General features: G+C 39.2%; 1 long non-coding RNA gene across 1 annotated transcript in view; it reads left to right on the forward strand.

Moving 5' to 3' along the window:
* The window catches only part of LOC147581815 (uncharacterized), a 400,941-nt gene that overhangs the window by 59,209 nt on the left and 322,204 nt on the right, over positions 1 to 19,528 (forward strand). Inside the window, exon 2 of the long non-coding RNA XR_015249766.1 lies at positions 19,118 to 19,175. This is a non-coding gene — a long non-coding RNA (uncharacterized LOC147581815). The remainder of the gene's footprint in view (positions 1 to 19,117; positions 19,176 to 19,528) is intronic.

Genomic DNA, 19,528 nt, shown 5'->3' on the forward strand with positions numbered 1-19,528 from the left:
AAGATAATGTGACTTTTCAAAAAAAAAAGTCTAGATTTCCTGTTTAAAATGACAATCTGAGTTCAAATAATACACTTCCCTCACTTTAAAATTCTTTTTGTCCTTTACCTTTTCCAGTAACTATAGACTTTTTAAAAATTCATTGTATCATAATCAATTATCATTGTTATTTTTATTGATGATCAAATTTTCCTAAATAGCCTATTCAATTTGAGCTCATTCAAGTCTGTTCCTTTGCAGATATCATCTATGTGATAAGTAGCCACTAGAATGTCTCCCAATGGTCCCTGCCTAAATATTCATGCCCTTATATAATCCTTCCCCTTCAATATGGGCTGGACCTAGTGATTGACTTCTAACAGACAGGAAGGGCAAAAGTGATGGTATGTCATGTCTAAGATTAGGTTATGAAAAGCCTGTGGCTTCTGTCTTGCTTATCCTCTCTTTCTTGTTTGCTTATGCTAATGGAAGCCAGACACAATGTTGTCAGCTTCCTTATGAGGAAGCCCACATGGCTAGAAGTTGAGAATGCCTTCTGATCAACAGCCAGCAAGAAACTTAAGCTTTCAGTATAACAGGCAATGAAGAAGCATATTGTCAACAGCCACATGAATGAGTTTAAAAGTAGCTCTTCTTTCATATGAGCCTAGGGGGACTGCAGCCTGGCTGGAAACTTCATTGCAGCCTTTTGAGAGACCTTAAGCCAGAGGACCCAGCTAAGCTGTCCTCATGTTTTGGAATCACAGAACTGTGAGATAATAAATATTTATTGTTTTTACATCCTAAATGTGGGAGTAACTTATAGCAGTGGATAACTAACACAACCTCACTAGTCTTTGAGCACTTTTATTTATTTCTAGTTCAACATGATTTCTTAGATTAACTTTATATTTTTCCCAGTTTATTGCCTGAATAAGCATTTCTCCAAATTTCTCTATTTTCTTTCAGTGGAGAATGGTGTTTAGAATACAAGATCTGGTCACAAAATGTGCTCATTATTTAAGAGATGTCATTGTTTCTATATCCATCCAGTGAACAGAGCTAGAGAACAAATATAAAAAATCTTGAGCTCATACTGATATTACCAATTTTCATTTAATATTACATGGCTCTTCTTTGCCTACTTTATTTGCATATTTTATCTCTTTCCTCTTATAGTGAAGATATTGCTTTCTTTAAAAATTTTTTAATGTTTATTTGAGAGAGAGAGAGAGAGAGAGAAAGAGAGAGAGCGGGGGAGGGGCAGAGAGAGAGGGAGACACAAAATCTGAAGCAGGCTTCAGGCTCTGAGCTGTCAGCACAGAACCTGATGCTGGGCTCGAACTCTAAACTGAGACATTGTGACCTGAGCGGAAGTCGGACGCTTAACGAACCGAGCCACCCAGGTGCCCCAAGATCTTGCTTTCTAAATAGTGGAAGGTTAAAATTACAAGGAAGAGGATTAGTGAGCATCACAATTTTAGCGATGACAATAAGTTGTCCGGCTTTATGTAATATCTTCTTATAATGTCTTCATTTCTACCAGTTAAGATTTATTAGTTTGATTCTTCTGGGCTTTTTGAATGTTAGAATTTTTTTATCAAAATTTTTTAGAATTATTTTCCAACTTAGAAAAATGATACAGAAAGAATAATGTTTTAAAAAAATAGGAGAAAATAACAAAAATATAAGTAAATAGCTCTGGTTGTGAATTTGTGGTTTTGTTTTTTAAATTATTATTTGTTCACAAATAATACAACTACATGTCACCCAATGCTTTTAGCTCTTTTTAATAATCCTTACCTAAATCATTTATTACATTGAGAGAATGTTGTGCCTCTAATATAATGCTCTTCACTCTTTATGTCACTGTAGTCTCAAAGTTTCTGTTTCTGGCTAGAAGAATTTATATTCTGGGGAGGGAGTCATATAAATGTATCAATATAATATAATTAACTGATAACAGAGGTAAATAGCATTTTCCCATGTTAAATGTTGTCTAAAGGGGATACACTATTTTAGTAATAGAAAATGCCATAATTTGTTTTAAAGGGAGCAATGGATAGATCAAAGGGAAATGATTCTTCCTGAATTGGGAAAAATGTCAAAGGGAACAGTAGCTAATTTCACAATTTTCATTAAACTTTGATGAGTTAACAAGAGGCTTTCTCAAATAAAGCTTCGCTTGTTAGCCTCCTTGCTTCAGATATAACTACAGATCTTCCTGACATTCGATGAGGTTATGTCTCCATAAACCCATTGAAGTTGAAAATATCATAATCTGTGGCACAAAAACAGACACATAGACCAATGGAATAGAATAGAAACCCCAGAACTAGACCCACAAACGTATGGCCAACTCATCTTTGACAAAGCAGGAAAGAACATCCAATGGAAAAAAGACAGTCTCTTTAACAAATGGTGCTGGGAGAACTGGACAGCAACATGCAGAAGGTTGAAACTGGACCACTTTCTCACACCATTCACAAAAATAAACTCAAAATGGATAAAGGACCTGAATGTGAGACAGGAAACCATCAAAACCCTAGAGGAGAAAGCAGGAAAAGACCTCTCTGACCTCAGCCGTAGCAATTTCTTACTTGACACATCCCCAAAGGCAAGGGAATTAAAGCAAAAATGAACTACTGGGACCTTATGAAGATCAAAAGCTTCTGCACAGCAAAGGAAACAACCAACAAAACTAAAAGGCAACCAACGGAATGGGAAAAGATATTTGCAAATGGCATATCGGACAAAGGGCTAGTATCCAAAATCTATAAAGAGCTCACCAAACTCCACACCCGAAAAGCAAATAACCCAGTGAAGAAATGGGCAGAAAACATGAATAGACACTTCTCTAAAGAAGACATCCGGATGGCCAACAGGCACATGAAAAGATGTTCAGCGTCGCTCCTTATCAGGGAAATACAAATCAAAACCACACTCAGGTATCACCTCACGCCAGTCAGAGTGGCCAAAATGAACAAATCAGGAGACTATAGATGCTGGAGAGGATGTGGAGAAACGGGAACCCTCTTGCACTGTTGGTGGGAATGCAAATTGGTGCAGCCGCTCTGGAAAGCAGTGTGGAGGTTCCTCAGAAAATTAAAAATAGACCTACCCTATGACCCAGCAATAGCACTGCTAGGAATTTATCCAAGGGACACAGGAGTACTGATGCATAGGGGCACTTGTACCCCAATGTTCATAGCAGCACTCTCAACAATAGCCAAATTATGGAAAGAGCCTAAATGTCCATCAACTGATGAATGGATAAAGAAATTGTGGTTTATATACACAATGGAATACTACGGGGCAATGAGAAAAAATGAAATATGGCCTTTTGTAGCAACGTGGATGGAACTGGAGAGTGTGATGCTAAGTGAAATAAGCCATACAGAGAAAGACAGATACCATATGGTTTCACTCTTATGTGGATCCTGAGAAACTTAACAGGAACCCATGGGGGAGGGGAAGGAAAAAAAAAAAAAAGAGGTTAGAGTGGGAGAGAGCCAAAGCATAAGAGACTGTTAAAAACTGAGAACAAACTGAGGGTTGATGGGGGGTGGGAGGGAGGGGTGGGTGGGTGATGGGTATTGAGGAGGGCACCTTTTGGGATGAGCACTGGGTGTTGTATGGAAACCAATTTGACAATAAATTTCATATATTAAAAAAAATAATAAAAAAAAAAAAGAAAATATCTTAATCTGGGGGCACCTGAGTGGCTCAGTAGGTTAGGCATCCGACTTTGGCTCAGGTCATGATCTCACTGCTCAAGAGTTTGAACTGCACATGGGGCTCTCTGCTGTCAGCGCAGAGCCCTCTTGGAATCCTCTGTTTCACTCTCCATCTGCCACTGCCCTGCACTTTCTCTTTCTCAAAAATAAATATACATTTAAAAAAATCATAACCTGAAAACGCATTTAATACACTTAATCTGCTAAACGTTGCGGCATTACAGCTTCGCCTAAACTACCTTAAACATGCTCATAACACATTAGCTTACAGTTGGGCAAAACCATCTAACACAAAGCCTATTTTATAATAAAGTGTTGAATATCTCATAATTTATTGAATACTGTGCTGAAAATGAAAAGCAGAATGGTTGTATGGGTGCAGAGTGGTTTTAAGTGTATCAGTTGTTTACCCTTGTGATTACGCGGCTGATTGGAGCTTTGGCTTGCTGCTTCTGCTCAGCATCACTTGAAAGTATTGTATTGTATGTCACTATCTCAGGAAAAGGTTAAAATTCAGAAATCGAATTATGGTTTCTACTATATACATAGAGCTTTCATACCATGCCACATTCAGAAAATAATAAGTCAAACCATTGGAAGTTGGAGACGGTCTATAAATTTTTATTCTGAATTTTGGTCCATAGTAGCATGCATATTTATGGCCAGCTGTCATGTGGTTAATGAAGGAGTATGAACATAAATATCAAAAACCTACTAAGGTGATTCTATATTTATATTTCTAAAAAATATTGTTGTTTTTTATTTTGAATCTCTAGCTAAGCTCTCAGATAAAACCTTTACAAAATCTGTACAACTGTAATTCTTGCTCATGCTCTTAAGGAGCAAGAGTCAAGGCACTAGTGCAAGAATCTGTTCGGTATCATTCATAGAAGTCCTTGCAGAAAGGAGAAGAGTAGGTGGAGAAACAGAAAAGGAAAGCAACTCAACTGGCACTCACGTTTTTAATTTTTATTTTCTTTGGTAACTTAAGCTTATCTATGTTGTTTTTCTTTGATTTATTTTGTCATTTATATTGATTGAACTGAAGATAATCACGATCAAGGCAGAAAAATGCTATAAAATGACTTAAAATTTTTTTTTAAACATTTATTTATTTTTGAGACAGAGAGAGACAGAGCATGAACGGGGGAGGGTCAGAGAGAGAGGCAGACACAGAATCTGAAACAGGCTCCAGGCTCTGAGCTGTCAGCACAGAGCCTGACGCGGGGCCCGAACTCACAGACTGAGAGATCATGACCTGAGCTGAAGTCAGCCGCTTAACCGACTGAGCCACCCAGGTGCCCCTAAAATGACTTTAGTAGAAAACAAATCAAGGCTGACAGTTTCAACCTATTTGGTAATAAACACACAACTGCAAAACTTTCATTTCATTAGTTATTCCTTAGAAATTCTAAGGAAGTGCAGTGTATTTACAAATGATAACCATCAACACATAAGAAGTTCTTGCTGGGCCAATCGCCTATCAGGCTTTGCAGGGGCTAACCATGAATGACTGGATGAGAGAAAGCCACTGAGGATGGATTCTTTTGGGACATTTAATTATAATGAACTTTATGCAGCTCTTTTTTTTTTTTTTTTTTTTTTTCCTTTTCAGTTCCATTGCTAGCTCATGAGCATAGTCATTGGGACAATGCATGTTGATATAGTTTCAGAGAGGAGATTTCTGATTTTTCAGAGCTAAAACAAAAATCAGAAATTGCTTTCTACTGCTTGCACTAGGCACTACAGATACAGAGAATAAGACAAACCCCCTGCTTTCAAGCAATTCTCAGCTTAAGCTCATTTGAGTCATTACCATGGACACAGACATTTGTATTAGGAATGTTTTATTGAGCAGTGTCAACCAGTGAGGACTGTGGGATATCACTGGAAAATACCCATTTAGGAGAATACCTTGCGGACTCTTTTAGCTCTTCTGTTCTTTGTAACACCTGAAACAAAATGAATTTATGTACTTACTATCTTGTCGTTTTGTGATACATAACAGTGAAGGAAAGGCCATGAGGAACTAGCCTAGTTCCAAGGCCTTGTAAACCATAGTCAATTTGATGTAGCTGTCCATACAAAGTGGTTGTGAGTCATGGTTAAGTGATTGTGACATGTCTGAAAGGCAAACTTATGTCACAGAAAAGAAGAGCTCTCTGGATAGGTGGTTACATATAGCTTTTGTAAAGACATTTGGAAACTTTGATCTGGAAGAGACCACATCACAGAGAAACTGTTATTGTCTGAAAGCACACTGGTGATAAAAACCTTTCAGTACCTATATAAACTAAATTTTATATGTGCTCATATTGCCACCTTTTTTTTGTGATTACCGGAGCTAATATTCTAATTGTGTGCCTATGAAACATGGCAGACATAAGGGTAAGTAGATATCTAGAAGTCCTGAGAAGGTTCATACTTCTCTAACATTTTATCTTATTTCCAATATTCACTGTAACTATGATATCAATATCAATAAATTTCACTTTGAGTTTTCATGTTATAATTCCATTGTCTTCTCATAAGACCACAAAAATAATGGAAGTCAAAAACAATATATTTAAGAAAGCTGAAAGGAAAGATGTTCATTTATTTTACATAAAGTACATTAGTATTCTCCATGGCCTACCTTCCAACTTTCCAGAGTTAATTCTTGCCATGTCTCAATGTCTCAATTGTTTTCTTTTTTATTCACCCAAGCCAACCAATTGACAACGGTTTCCTAATGTTCTAATTCCTCCTAATTGGTGTACATGCTGCATCTCACTGTGCTCCTTGTGTGCTTTTTAATATCCACAACAGCCTAGAAGACATTACCAGAAAGAAAACTACATTGCTATTGGCCCAGTTAGTGTCATGGAGACCAAATTCATTTTTCCTTCTGGTTCTGTTCCTTTTTTCTTCTTTGCCCACACTTCCCTGGGCCTTCTTGACTCACCTACCTTGTGATATTGGATTCTCGGGGAAGCAGATATGGAGACCAAGTAGGAGTGCCAAAGGGGAAGGAAAGAAGGAAAGAGGCAGAAATGGACAAGGGGAAGCTATCCAACTGTGATGCTGACCCGATGAAGCTCAACAGACAGGTCTGGAGCAGCAAGTGCCCTTAGAGGATCCCATATTGGATGAAAATGGCCAGCTTCCTATATCCCTATTTGGGTCAGGCATTGGTTAGATTGTCTTCCTCTGTCCTCAAGTAAGAGTGACCTCAGCTGGAAAGCTGGGATAGCCCCTGGTATAGTTAATGGCTGGAGGCTGTCAGTCTTACATTCCATAGCTTGCAGCCAGGAAGCCTGTCCCTTCTTGAAGAGGAGTATCTCTCTTTGCCACATCCTGCTCCTAGGATCTCAGTCCCACGTCTGACATGCAGCAAAGTACTCAAGGTCACCAATTTCTGATTCCATTGGGGGATATTTTCCTCCTCAATTTATTAGAAAGAGGCCTTAGGTTTTTCAGATTCAAGATAGTAAGAATAAATAACCCTTTCTCCAGTTGATTTTAAGAACCCCTCATAATGAGACCTTGTTGGCAGTCTGAAGGCTCTATGTTTTTACTATGTCTCCTTGATCTCTAAACTACTGTAAGAAGAAAAGAATGAGGAAGAAGAACGATTCAGCTCAAAGGGCACGTTCTTTGTGGAGGTTTTTCCAACACCCTCCTCTAGGCTGAATTCGCTGTTTTTCAGCTGTACTTGCACTGGCTGCTGTGAATGCCTCAGTTATAGCACTTAGCATATTGTGTTCTAGTAGTTGACTGTCTTGTCTGTTCCTTCATTAGACTGGACACTTTTTATTTAAAATTTTTTTTAACATTTATTTTTGAGACAGAGAGAGACAGAGCATGAACGGGGGAGGGTCAGAGAGATGGAGACACAGAATCTGAAACAGGCTCCAGGCTCTGAGTTGTCAGCACTGAGCCCGACGCGGGGCTCAAACTCACAGACTGCGAGATCATGACCTGAGGTGAAGTCGGCCGCTTAACCGACTGAGCCACCCAGGCGCCCCATGACTGGACACTTTTTAAGGGCAAGAAAATTCCTTGTCCCTCTACTGTCTCTAACTCTTAGGCTTGTAATAGATGCTTTGGATTTGAACTCTTGTGGTGCGACAGCAGCCCCAAACCCACTGTGATATAAAGCTGTATTTTCATTAGATTTCCAGATGGTTGAAAAATATACTCAATGCTTTATCAAACACTTTGTAAAATGTTTATAATATACACTTAACCAAATTCAGAAAAATACCGATTAGCTTTTAGAAGAAAATAAAACTTTATAATTATACAATCTCAATATAATTAATATTGATGTTTTGTTTCCTTTGTGTTTTTTTGTGATTTAGAATTTTATAAGTTGATATATGTACTTTTGCACCTAATATTATATTTAAAGCATTTGCCATGTCATTTAATATTATTAAAAGTTATTTAATTATTTTTCTGTTATCGGAAATTAGGTAGTTTCCAATATTTGCTTTTATGGATAACCTGTCATGAACTTCTTTCAAAATAAATCTTGATTCTAACCTGTGACTATTTCCTTCAGGTTAAACAGTAATATATTTGTTAATATTTGTACATGTTGTTGAACTATTTTCCAGAGAGTTTATACCAGTTTATCCTTCCCTATAAGTATGTGTGTGAAGTCCTTCTCACCACACTCATGGCAGCACTATTATCTTTAAAACAGGACAACTTAGACAACATAAACAATGGTTCTTTCTGTTTTAATGGGGATTTCTCTGAGTCCAGCTAGCTAAATCTAAATATAAAAGTTTTTATATTTTATTTTATATTTCATATTTTATTTCATATTTTATTAGTCACTTATATGCTACCTTCTCTAATTTTTATATTCATAGTATTTGTTCATTATTATGAGTTTGAGTGAGTTTTTAATGTATTGAGTGAGTTTTTTAAGTACTATTAAATGTGTTTGTCATTATTGATATAAATAATATTCTCAGTTTGAATTGTCTTACAATTTTATAAGATTCTGCTCTTCAGAGAGCCTCAAATTTTATCTAGATAAATTTAACCAGCACTTCCTAATCTATTTATTTCTGTATTTAGAAAGTGCTTATTCACTACAAGATCAGTTCATCATTATTCCCATCTGTTTTCTGCTTTTATTTTAAAATAAAATTTATTTTAATGGATGGTAGTTTAAAATTATGATCCAACTTAATATGTTCCTCAAAAGTATAATTTCCCCAAAACCTTTCAGTGATTCATCTATATACATTGGTTTACAATGCTTCTTTTCTATCTATTATGATCTTTTTTATTTTATTGGTTTTAAGATAATCTCTAATATTCTGCTGATTTATTTGCCCATTCTTGAAACAATATTTACAAATGTTTTATGGATGCTTGAAAAGAAGGCACATTCACAGTTAGTGGGAAACATCCATCCATCCACCCAGATATTCCACGTTTGTTTCAGATCAATCCAAACACCTTTAGAAATAAAGTGAGTGATGTGAATGTGCCCAAAGGCCAAGTGTAATTCATTAGGAAGTGGTTTCAATGAGGTTGGTGGGGAGAGCACATGCCTGGCCTAGAGACACAAAGTCAAATATTAAAAAAATATATTTTACTGATGCAATTCCTCAGTTCAAGTATGTTTATAGAATGAATTTGGCTTCTTGTCTTTACATTCACATACTCCAGTATGCCTAATTATGTTGGGAGGGGGAACTTTTTTCAAAACAAACCAAAACAAAATAAAACAATTGTAACAGCCTTTACCTTCTGAGTGAGAGGAGGCAAGAATGAGGTATATATTTTATTGGGAAAACAGATTGTGATGGGAGGAGAAAGGAAAGCTTGAACTTTCAAGGCTTCTATGAATTCTTCTATGTTAAACTCAAACTATTGGGTCATTTGCTTATCAGAGCATATGATCTAATCTTTGGATTTTTGAAAAGCTAAATTACTGCGCAGACAAATAGTGGTGAGGCTTGGGGCTGGCACTTAGGGGATTGGAGGGAGAAATGAGACATCTTGTCTTTGTTGAGACGTAAAATGATGAGAAGTTTGTGCCAATATGTATTTAGGTTTAAATACTACTTTACAAGTAAATAAATTGCTAAATAAAGGGAAAAAATTCCATTGGTTCCAGATGAGATGACCTAGGACACCAAGCCATTTACCATAATATGAATACATGGCAGGGAAGGGACCAGGAAGTACAGACTTGATCACCTGGGCCAGAGAACAGTCACAGGATAGGGTGGAGAACTCACACATGAAGAAGGTCCATGAGAGATCAACTCTTTTCAACGCCTTTCATTCAGAGAGGCCACTATCAGCATCCAGAAGAGTGGCATGAACTGGAATAAACTAACAGAGATTCTGTCACAGTGAGGGAACATTGAAAGGGATTTGTGAGGAGAGAGGAAAAAGGCAATAAAGGAGGAAGGTTTGGGTTTGTTTTTGTTTTGTGTAAATCCAAATAATCACTGTTTATTAAGAGGTAGATCTCAACTGGATGGAGTACAAACATGAAATTTTATTTTTCTCTAATCAGGGCTTTCAACATTTATCAAATTCTTCACTTCATTCTTTAAGAGTATCATAGACACATTCCAAAACCTTTGGACACTCTCCGATTTAAAAACTCAACCCAATCAAATTTAAAAATCCCTTCATACTTGATCTAAAATTTTGCTTCACCACATCACTTCTTAAAGTCATGATTCATGGGTCTTTAAGTGGGAGATTAACACGAGCGGTTCTTGTACCCCCTTATTTCACCCTCTCATCTAGACAAGTGGAAAAATGGACTGAAAAGTTATCTGTTTTAACCAGGTAGAGTTGTGCTTCCCTCTTTGTTGGCTCGTGCTGGTTTATGCTGCTCCTCAGGTTAATCCTGACAGGCTGGTGATGGTGGCCTTTCCGTGTGAAAGGCACTCTCTCAGTGGAGAGAGAGTGTGTGAGTTCTTTACACCATCCTATGAGATCTTCCTGTAGTTCATTTCTCTGGCATGGGGCATCTTCTCTTGCATACACACTTCTAATTTCTTCTACCCAGTTCCCATCCACAGTGGTATACATTATAGACTCTCCATGCTGTAGTCCCTTAACCTGGAGGGCAGCCTTCTTAGATGAGGTACTGGCTAAAAGATCTCAAGATTAGTTCCTTTTCTGGTGTCCCTTGGATCTATAAGAATTCATACACCCTTAGAAGAGCAAATGATGTCTTTGCTATTCTATTGTTATCATCTCTCTTTAATTTGTAGGGGCAAGTCATCAAGTCTTGGCAGATAGTCATTCCCCCAATGCAAGGCCAACTTGCTCATTCTGGAGGGACTAAATATTTCTATTCAACAGTTTCTGAGAGAATCCCCTCCTGGCATCTTGACTTGAGTGCTGTGGAAGTGCATTTTCCCATGAATACTACATATACCAAAAGCCCAATGAATTCAACAGTCTTTCCTTCTTTCTCTCAAGTCAACTCCTTATATAGGTGGTTGGGGTATGGTGTGGTGGGGATGGGACCTGGATGAGGATAGTAGGCTGATTTTTCTGGTTTTCATTAGATCTTGTGGGAGATACTGATGCCCAGAGCCTCTCTTTATGATGTGATATAATAGCTTCTCTTTGTCCTCAAATTTGAACTCTAGTAAGGTTAGTATACGTGACAAATTAATAGATTATACAGTTGCATATCCATGTTGCCTGAACAGTTCCACTCAATATTGTTGCATGGAGAAAATCATGCACTAGAATAAGGCAGAATATTGTATTCCTGTGGTCTGTGTCGAATCCAAGCAGTGGAATCATCTTGTTGTTTAGTGTTCTTGCCCTGCTCTTATTTCTGCCCTGGAGGGTTAAGCTGGTTCTTTTAGGAGGGAGTAAAAAAAATCTTTGTTTACGCATTAAATACAGAGCTTTCTAGAGTATATGCTATGTTGTGCTGATAAATGTGACCTCGAAATAAGCAAACAAAAAATCAAGAACAGAACAAAACAAAACAGAAAATCACAGGAAAAAAACCCAAACTGAAACAAAGACAATGATATTTGTAGTGTTTTCCAACTTCCAAGGTGTAAATACTTACACTATGTGGATTTCGACCTCTGGATATGAAGTCAGTAAATGGGGAGTAGGAAAGAAATCCACATAATTGTCTTTAAAAAATTTTTTTTGAATATTTATTTTTGAGAGAGAGAAAGAGACAGAACATGAGTGGGGAAGGGACAGAGAGAGAGAGAGAGGGAAGCACAGAATCCGAAGTAGGCTACAGGCTCTGAGCTGACAGCACAGAGACCGAAGGGGGGCTCAAACTCAGGAATTGAGATCATGACCTGAGCCGAAGTTGGACACTTAACCAACTGAGCCACCCAGGCACCCCTCACATAAATGTCCCTTGTGAGCCAGTACAAGCTGGCTACAGTGCATCATTATTTATTAGGTATTACTTTATAGAGCATGCTGGACATTACGTTGATATTGTAACCCTTCTGATACGTTCTACCTGAGCTAATTGTTGGAGCTATCTTTAAGAGAGAGAGAGAAAGAGAGAGAGTGTGTGTGTGTTATTTTCTGAGATAAGGCAAAATGAAGTAGACCTGAAAACAGAGCAACAGGGAAATGTTTGGGCACTTTTCCTGGGGGAAGCAGAGCTATGTGACAAGGGAAGAAGCTAGATTTACTAGAAAAGTGGGTGAAATTCACAGTGGTGGGATAGCCAAATTCTAATGACTTTTTTTTTTTTATTTATATATGAAATTTATTGTCAAATTGGTTTCCATACAACACCCAGTGCTCATCCCAAAAGGTGCCCTCCTCAATACCCATCACCCACCCTCTCCTCCCTCCCACCCCCATCAACCCTCAGTTTGCTCTCAGTTCTCAACAGTCTCTTATGCTTTGGCTCTCTCCCACTCTAACCTCTTTTTTTTTTCCTTCCCCTCCCCCATGGGTTCCTGTCAAGTTTCTCAGGATCCACATAAGAGTGAAACCATATGGTATCTGTCTTTCTCTGTATGGCTTATTTCACTTAGCATCACACTCTCCAGTTCCATCCACGTTGCTACAAAAGGCCATATTTCATTTTTTCTCATTGCCCCGAAGTATTCCATAGTGTATATAAACCACAATTTCTTTATCCATTCATCAGTTGATGGACATTTAGGCTCTTTCCATAATTTGGCTATTGTTGAGAGTGCTGCTATGAACATTGGGGTACAAGTGCCCCTATGCATCAGTACTCCTGTGTCCCTTGGATAAATTCCTAACAGTGCTATTGCTGGGTCATAGGGTAGGTCTATTTTTAATTTTCTGAGGAACCTCCACACTGCTTTCCAGAGCGGCTGCACCAATTTGCATTCCCACCAACAGTGCAAGAGGGTTCCCGTTTCTCCACATCCTCTCCAGCATCTATAGTCTCCTGATTTGTTCATTTTGGCCACTCTGACTGGCGTGAGGTGATACCTGAGTGTGGTTTTGATTTGTATTTCCCTGATAAGGAGCGACGCTGAACATCTTTTCATGTGCCTGTTGGCCATCCGGATGTCTTCTTTAGAGAAGTGTCTATTCATGTTTTCTGCCCATTTCTTCACTGGGTTATTTGCTTTTCGGGTGTGGAGTTTGGTGAGCTCTTTATAGATTTTGGATACTAGCCCTTTGTCCGATATGTCATTTGCAAATATCTTTTCCCATTCCGTTGGTTGCCTTTTCGTTTTGTTGGTTGTTTCCTTTGCTGTGCAGAAGCTTTTTATCTTCATAAGGTCCCAGTAATTCACTTTTGCTTTTAATTCCCTTGCCTTTGGGGATGTGTCGAGTAAGACATTGCTACGGCTGAGGTCAGAGAGGTCTTTTCCTGCTTTCTCCTCTAAGGTTTGGATGGTTTCCTGTCTCACATTCAGGTCCTTTATCCATTTTGAGTTTATTTTTGTGAATGGTGTGAGAAAGTGGTCTAGTTTCAACCTTCTGCATGTTGCTGTCCAGTTCTCCCAGCACCATTTGTTAAAGAGACTGTCTTTTTTCCATTGGATGTTCTTTCCTGCTTTGTCAAAGATGAGTTGGCCATACGTTTGTGGGTCTAGTTGTGGGGTTTCTATTCTATTCCATTGGTCTATGTGTCTGTTTTTGTGCCAATACCATGCTGTCTTGATGATGACAGCTATGTAGTAGAGGCTAAAGTCTGGGATTGTGATGCCTCCTGCTTTGGTCTTCTTCTTCAAAATTCCTTTGGCTATTCGGGGCCTTTTGTGGTTCCATATGAATTTTAGGATTGCTTGTTCTAGTTTCGAGAAGAATGCTGGTGGAATTTTGATTGGGATTGCATTGAATGTGTAGATAGCTTTGGGTAGTATTGACATTTTGACAATATTTATTCTTCCAATCCATGAGCAGGGAATGTCTTTCCATTTCTTTAAATCTTCTTCAATTACCTTCATAAGCTTTCTATAGTTTTCAGCATACAGATCCTTTACATCTTTGGTTAGATTTATTCCTAGGTATTTTATGCTTCTTGGTGCAATTGTGAATGGGATCAGTTTCTTTACTTGTCTTTCTGTTGTTTCATTGTTAGTGTATAAGAATGCAACTGATTTCTGTACATTGATTTTGTATCCTGCAACTTTGCTGAATTCATGTATCAGTTCTAGTAGACTTTTGGTGGAGTCTATCGGATTTTCCATGTATAATATCATGTCATCTGCAAAAAGCGAAAGCTTGACTTCATCTTTGCCAATTTTGATGCATTTGATTTCCTTTTGTTGTCTGACTGCTGATGCTAGAACTTCCAGCACTATGTTAAACAACAGCGGTGAGAGTGGGCATCCCTGTCGTGTTCCTGATCTCAGGGAAAAAGCTCTCAGTTTTTCCCCGTTGAGGATGATGTTAGCTGTGGGCTTTTCATAAATGGCTTTTATGATCTTTAAGTATGTTCCTTCTATCCCGACTTTCTCAAGGGTTTTTATTAAGAAAGGGTGCTGGATTTTGTCAAAGGCCTTTTCTGCATCGATTGACAGGATCATATGGTTTTTCTCTTTTTTTTTGTTAATGTGATGTATCACGTTGATTGATTTGCAAATGTTGAACCAGCCCTGCATCCCAGGAATGAATCCCACTTGATCATGGTGAATAATTCCTTTTATATGCCGTTGAATTCGATTTGCTAGTATCTTCTTGAGAATTTTTGCATCCATATTCATCAGGGATATTGGCCTGTAGTTCTCTTTTTTTACTGGGTCTCTGTCTGGTTTAGGAATCAAAGTAATACTGGCTTCATAGAATGAGTCTGGAAGTTTTCCTTCCCTTTCTATTTCTTGGAATAGCTTGAGAAGGATAGGTATTATCTCTGCTTTAAACGTCTGGTAGAACTCCCCTGGGAAGCCATCTGGTCCTGGACTCTTATTTGTTGGGAGATTTTTGATAACCGATTCAATTTCTTCGCTGGTGATGGGTCTGTTCAAGCTTTCTATTTCCTCCTGATTGAGTTTTGGAAGAGTGTGGGTGTTCAGGAATTTGTCCATTTCTTCCAGGTTGTCCAATTTGTTGGCATATAATTTTTCATAGTATTCCCTGATAATTGTTTGTATCTCTGAGGGATTGGTTGTAATAATTCCATTTTCATTCATGATTTTATCTATTTGGGTCATCTCCCTTTTCTTTTTGAGAAGCCTGGCTAGAGGTTTGTCAATTTTGTTTATTTTTTCAAAAAACCAACTCTTGGTTTCGTTGATCTGCTCTACAGTTTTTTTAGATTCTATATTGTTTATTTCTGCTCTGATCTTTATTATTTCTCTTCTTCTGCTGGGTTTAGGCTGCCTTTGCTGTTCTGCTTCTATTTCCTTTAGGTGTGCTGTTAGATTTTGTATTTGGGATTTTTCTTGTTTCTTGAGATAGGCCTGGATTGCAATGTATTTTCCTCTCAGGACTGCCTTTGCTGCGTCCCACAGCGTTTGGATTGTTGTATTTTCATTTTCGTTTGTTTCCATATATTTTTTAATTTCTTCTCTAATTGCCTGGTTGACCCACTCATTCGTTAGTAGGGTGTTCTTTAACCTCCATGCTTTTGGAGGTTTTCCAGACGTTTTTCTGTGGTTGATTTCAAGCTTCATAGCATTGTGGTCTGAAAGTATGCATGGTATGATTTCAATTCTTGTAAACTTATGAAGGGCTGTTTTGTGACCCAGTATATGATCTATCTTGGAGAATGTTCCATGTGCACTCGAGAAGAAAGTATATTCTGTTGCTTTGGGATGCAGAGTTCTAAATATATCTGTCAAGTCCATCTGATCCAATGTCTCATTCAGGGCCCTTGTTTCTTTATTGACCGTGTGTCTAGATGATCTATCCATTTCTGTAAGTGGGGTGTTAAAATCCCCTGCAATTACCACATTCTTCTCAATAAGGTTGCTTATGTTTATGAGTAATTGTTTTATATATTTGGGCGCTCCGGTATTCGGCGCATAGACATTTATAATTGTTAGCTCTTCCTGATGGATAGACCCTGTCACTATTATATAATGTCCTTCTTCATCTCTTGTTACAGCCTTTAATTTAAAGTCTAGTTTGTCTGATATAAGTATGGCTACTCCAGCTTTCTTTTGGCTTCCAGTAGCATGATAAATAGTTCTCCATCCCCTCACTCTCAATCTAAAGGTGTCCTCAGGTCTAAAATGAGTCTCTTGTAGACAGCAAATAGATGGGTCTTGTTTTTTTATCCATTCTGATACCCTATGTCTTTTGGTTGGCGCATTTAGTCCATTTACATTCAGTGTTATTATAGAAAGATATGGGTTTAGAGTCATTGTGATGTCTGTATGTTTTATGCTTGTAGTGATGTCTCTGGTACTTTGTCTCACAGGGTCCCCCTTAGGATCTCTTGTAGGGCTGGTTTAGTGGTGACAAATTCCTTCAGTTTTTGTTTGTTTGGGAAGACCTTTATCTCTCCTTCTATTCTAAATGACAGACTTGCTGGATAAAGGATTCTCGGCTGCATATTTTTTCTGTCTAGCACACTGAAAATCTCGTGCCAATTCTTTCTGGCCTGCCAAGTTTCAAAAGAGAGATCAGTCACGAGTCTTATAGGTCTCCCTTTATATGTGAGGGCATGTTTACCCCTTGCTGCTTTCAGAATTTTCTCTTTATCCTTGTATTTTGCCAGTTTCACTATGATATGTCGTGCAGAAAATCGATTCAAGTTACGTCTGAAGGGAGTTCTCTGTGCCTCTTGGATTTCAATGCCTTTTTCCTTCCCCACTTCAGGGAAGTTCTCAGCTATTATTTCTTCAAGTACCCCTTCAGCACCTTTCCCTCTCTCTTCCTCCTCTGGGATACCTATTATGCGTATATTATTTCTTTTTAGTGTATCACTTAGTTCTCTAATTTTCCGCTCATACTCCTGGATTTTTTTATCTCTCTTTTTCTCAGCTTCCTCTTTTTCCATAACTTTATCTTCTAGTTCACCTATTCTCTCCTCTGCCTCTTCAATCCGAGCCGTGGTGGTTTCCATTTTGTTATGCATTTCGTTTAAAGCGTTTTTCAGCTCCTCGTGACTGTTCCTTAGTCCCTTGATCTCTGTAGCAAGAGATTCTCTGCTGTCCGCTATACTGTTTTCAAGCCCAGCGATTAATTTTATGACTATTATTCTAAATTCACTTTCTGTTATATTATTTAAATCCTTTTTGATCAGCTCATTAGCTGTTGTTATTTCCTGGAGATTCTTCTGAGGGGAATTCTTCCGCTTGGTCATTTTGGATAGTCCCTGGCGTGGTGAGGACCTGCAGGGCACTTCCCCTGTGCTGTGGTGTATAACTGGAGTTGGTGGGCGGAGCCGCAGTCAGACCTGATGTCTGCCCCCAGCCCACCGCTGGGGCCACAGTCAGACTGCTGTGTGCCTTCTCTTCCCCTCTCCTAGGGGCGGGATTCACTGTGGGGTGGCGTGGCCCATCTGGGCTACTGGCTATACTGCCAGGCTTGTGATGCTGGGGATCTGGCGTATTAGCTGGGGTGGGTAGGCAAGGTGCACAGGGGCAGGAGGGGCAGCTTAGCTCGCTTCTCCTTAGGTGATCCACTTCAGGAGGGGCCCTGTGGCAGCGGGAGGGAGCCAGATCCGCTGCCGGAGGTTTGGCTCCGCAGAAGCACAGAGTTGGGTGTTTGCGCGGAGCGAGTAAGTTACCTGGCAGGAACTGGTGCTCTTTGGGATTTTGGCTGGGGGATGGGCGGGGGAGATGGTGCTGGCGAGCGCCTTTGTTCCCCACCAAACTGAGCTCTGTCGTCCGGGGGCTCAGCAGCTCTCCTTCCCTTTGTCCTCCAGCCTTCCCGCTTTCTGAGCAGAGCTGTTAACTTATGACCTCCCAGACGCTAAGTCGCGCTTGCTGTCGGAACACAGTCCGTCAGGCCCCTCCGCTTTTTGCAAGCCAGACTCGGGGGCTCTGCTTGGCCGGCGAGCTGCCCCTCCGCCCCGGCTCCCTCCCGCCAGTCCATGGAGCGCGCACCGCCTCGCCGCCCTTCCTACCCTCTTCCGTGGGCCTCTCGTCTGCGCTTGGCTCCGGCGACTCCGTTCTGCTAATCCTCTGGCGGTTTTCTGGGTTATTTAGGCAGGTGTAGGTGGAATCTAAGTGATCAGCAGGACGCGCGGTGAGCCCAGCGTCCTCCTACGCCGCCATCTTCCTTCTCTGCATCTCTAATGACTTTTAAGAACAGGCTGTCTAGTATAAATAGTCTGCTCATCAGGGTTGTAATTCTACTTTACTGCCCCAAACTTTCACTTACATTGACCTTACATACAAAAAGGCCTGTGTGAGCTGTTGTTAGATAAATGAAGAAAAGGGTCTATATACCATGTCTGGGCCAATGCACAGTGAATAAAGTAGAATGAAACAGAAGGCAAGAATCTAATGAGGTTGAGAGGGCAAGAACAAGGCTGGAGGGAATTTTGAGAAGGGAAGACATGGGAATTCCCAGAAGTGGTGGGGAGGAACTTTTGCCTGATGTGTAATGGGGGTGTTTACCAATTTTATTTTTGACAGAAAGATGACCTTAGCTGACATCTGGATATCATTTAGTCTAGTGTTAAAAATAATTGTGACCTTATTTTAATTTATTTGATCTGCCAAAGGTTGTTTTTTTACTATAACTGTGTTTCTGTCATTTATTCATATATTTAACAGTCTTATTTCATACACATTTTCGTTATAGTGTTTGAGGCATTAAAATTCATGGCTATTACAACTTATTTGTGGATTATCAAGGCAAATTTTCCTGTTTTTTACCCAAGAACATGACGTGCTTTTTCATTTGTTCAGATCCTATGTATCTCTCAGGCAATTTAAAAGTATTTCTTTCTAGATCTTACATTTTTCTTCTTAAACATTCCTATGTGTAATAGAGACTGCTAATTGTCCCCTAATATTATTTCTCCTCTTGTTTCCCTGCAGTGGAAGCCCTGAATTTTAGCTGGCACATGTCTGCCTCATTTCACAGCCTCCATTGCAGGTAAGCCTGGCCACTGACCAAGTTTTGGACAAAGAGATGTAAGTGGAAGTGGTATATGCAATTTTGAGGAGTGTTTTTTAAGTGGGAAGGTATGTTCTCCTTTCTCTTTCTTGTGGTGAGAATGGGGCACTATGATTAGAGCAGAAACCAGGAAGGACCCCAGGACTCTTAGTGATCTGTGGAACAGCTGTTCTAGTCTTGGACCCCTGACCACTGGACTTTGCACATGAAACAATAACCACTTGTGTGTCTAAGACACTGAGTTTTATGTTGCATATAGCTGAACCTAATCGTAATTTATTTGCTAAGCTTTAAAAAAATATTGTAAATGCAATATTTTTCTGTATCAATAC

The sequence above is a fragment of the Puma concolor genome, chromosome B1 (assembly GCF_028749965.1).
Source record: "Puma concolor isolate L17-30 chromosome B1, mPumCon1.1.hap2, whole genome shotgun sequence".
Taxonomy (NCBI): domain Eukaryota; kingdom Metazoa; phylum Chordata; class Mammalia; order Carnivora; family Felidae; genus Puma; species Puma concolor.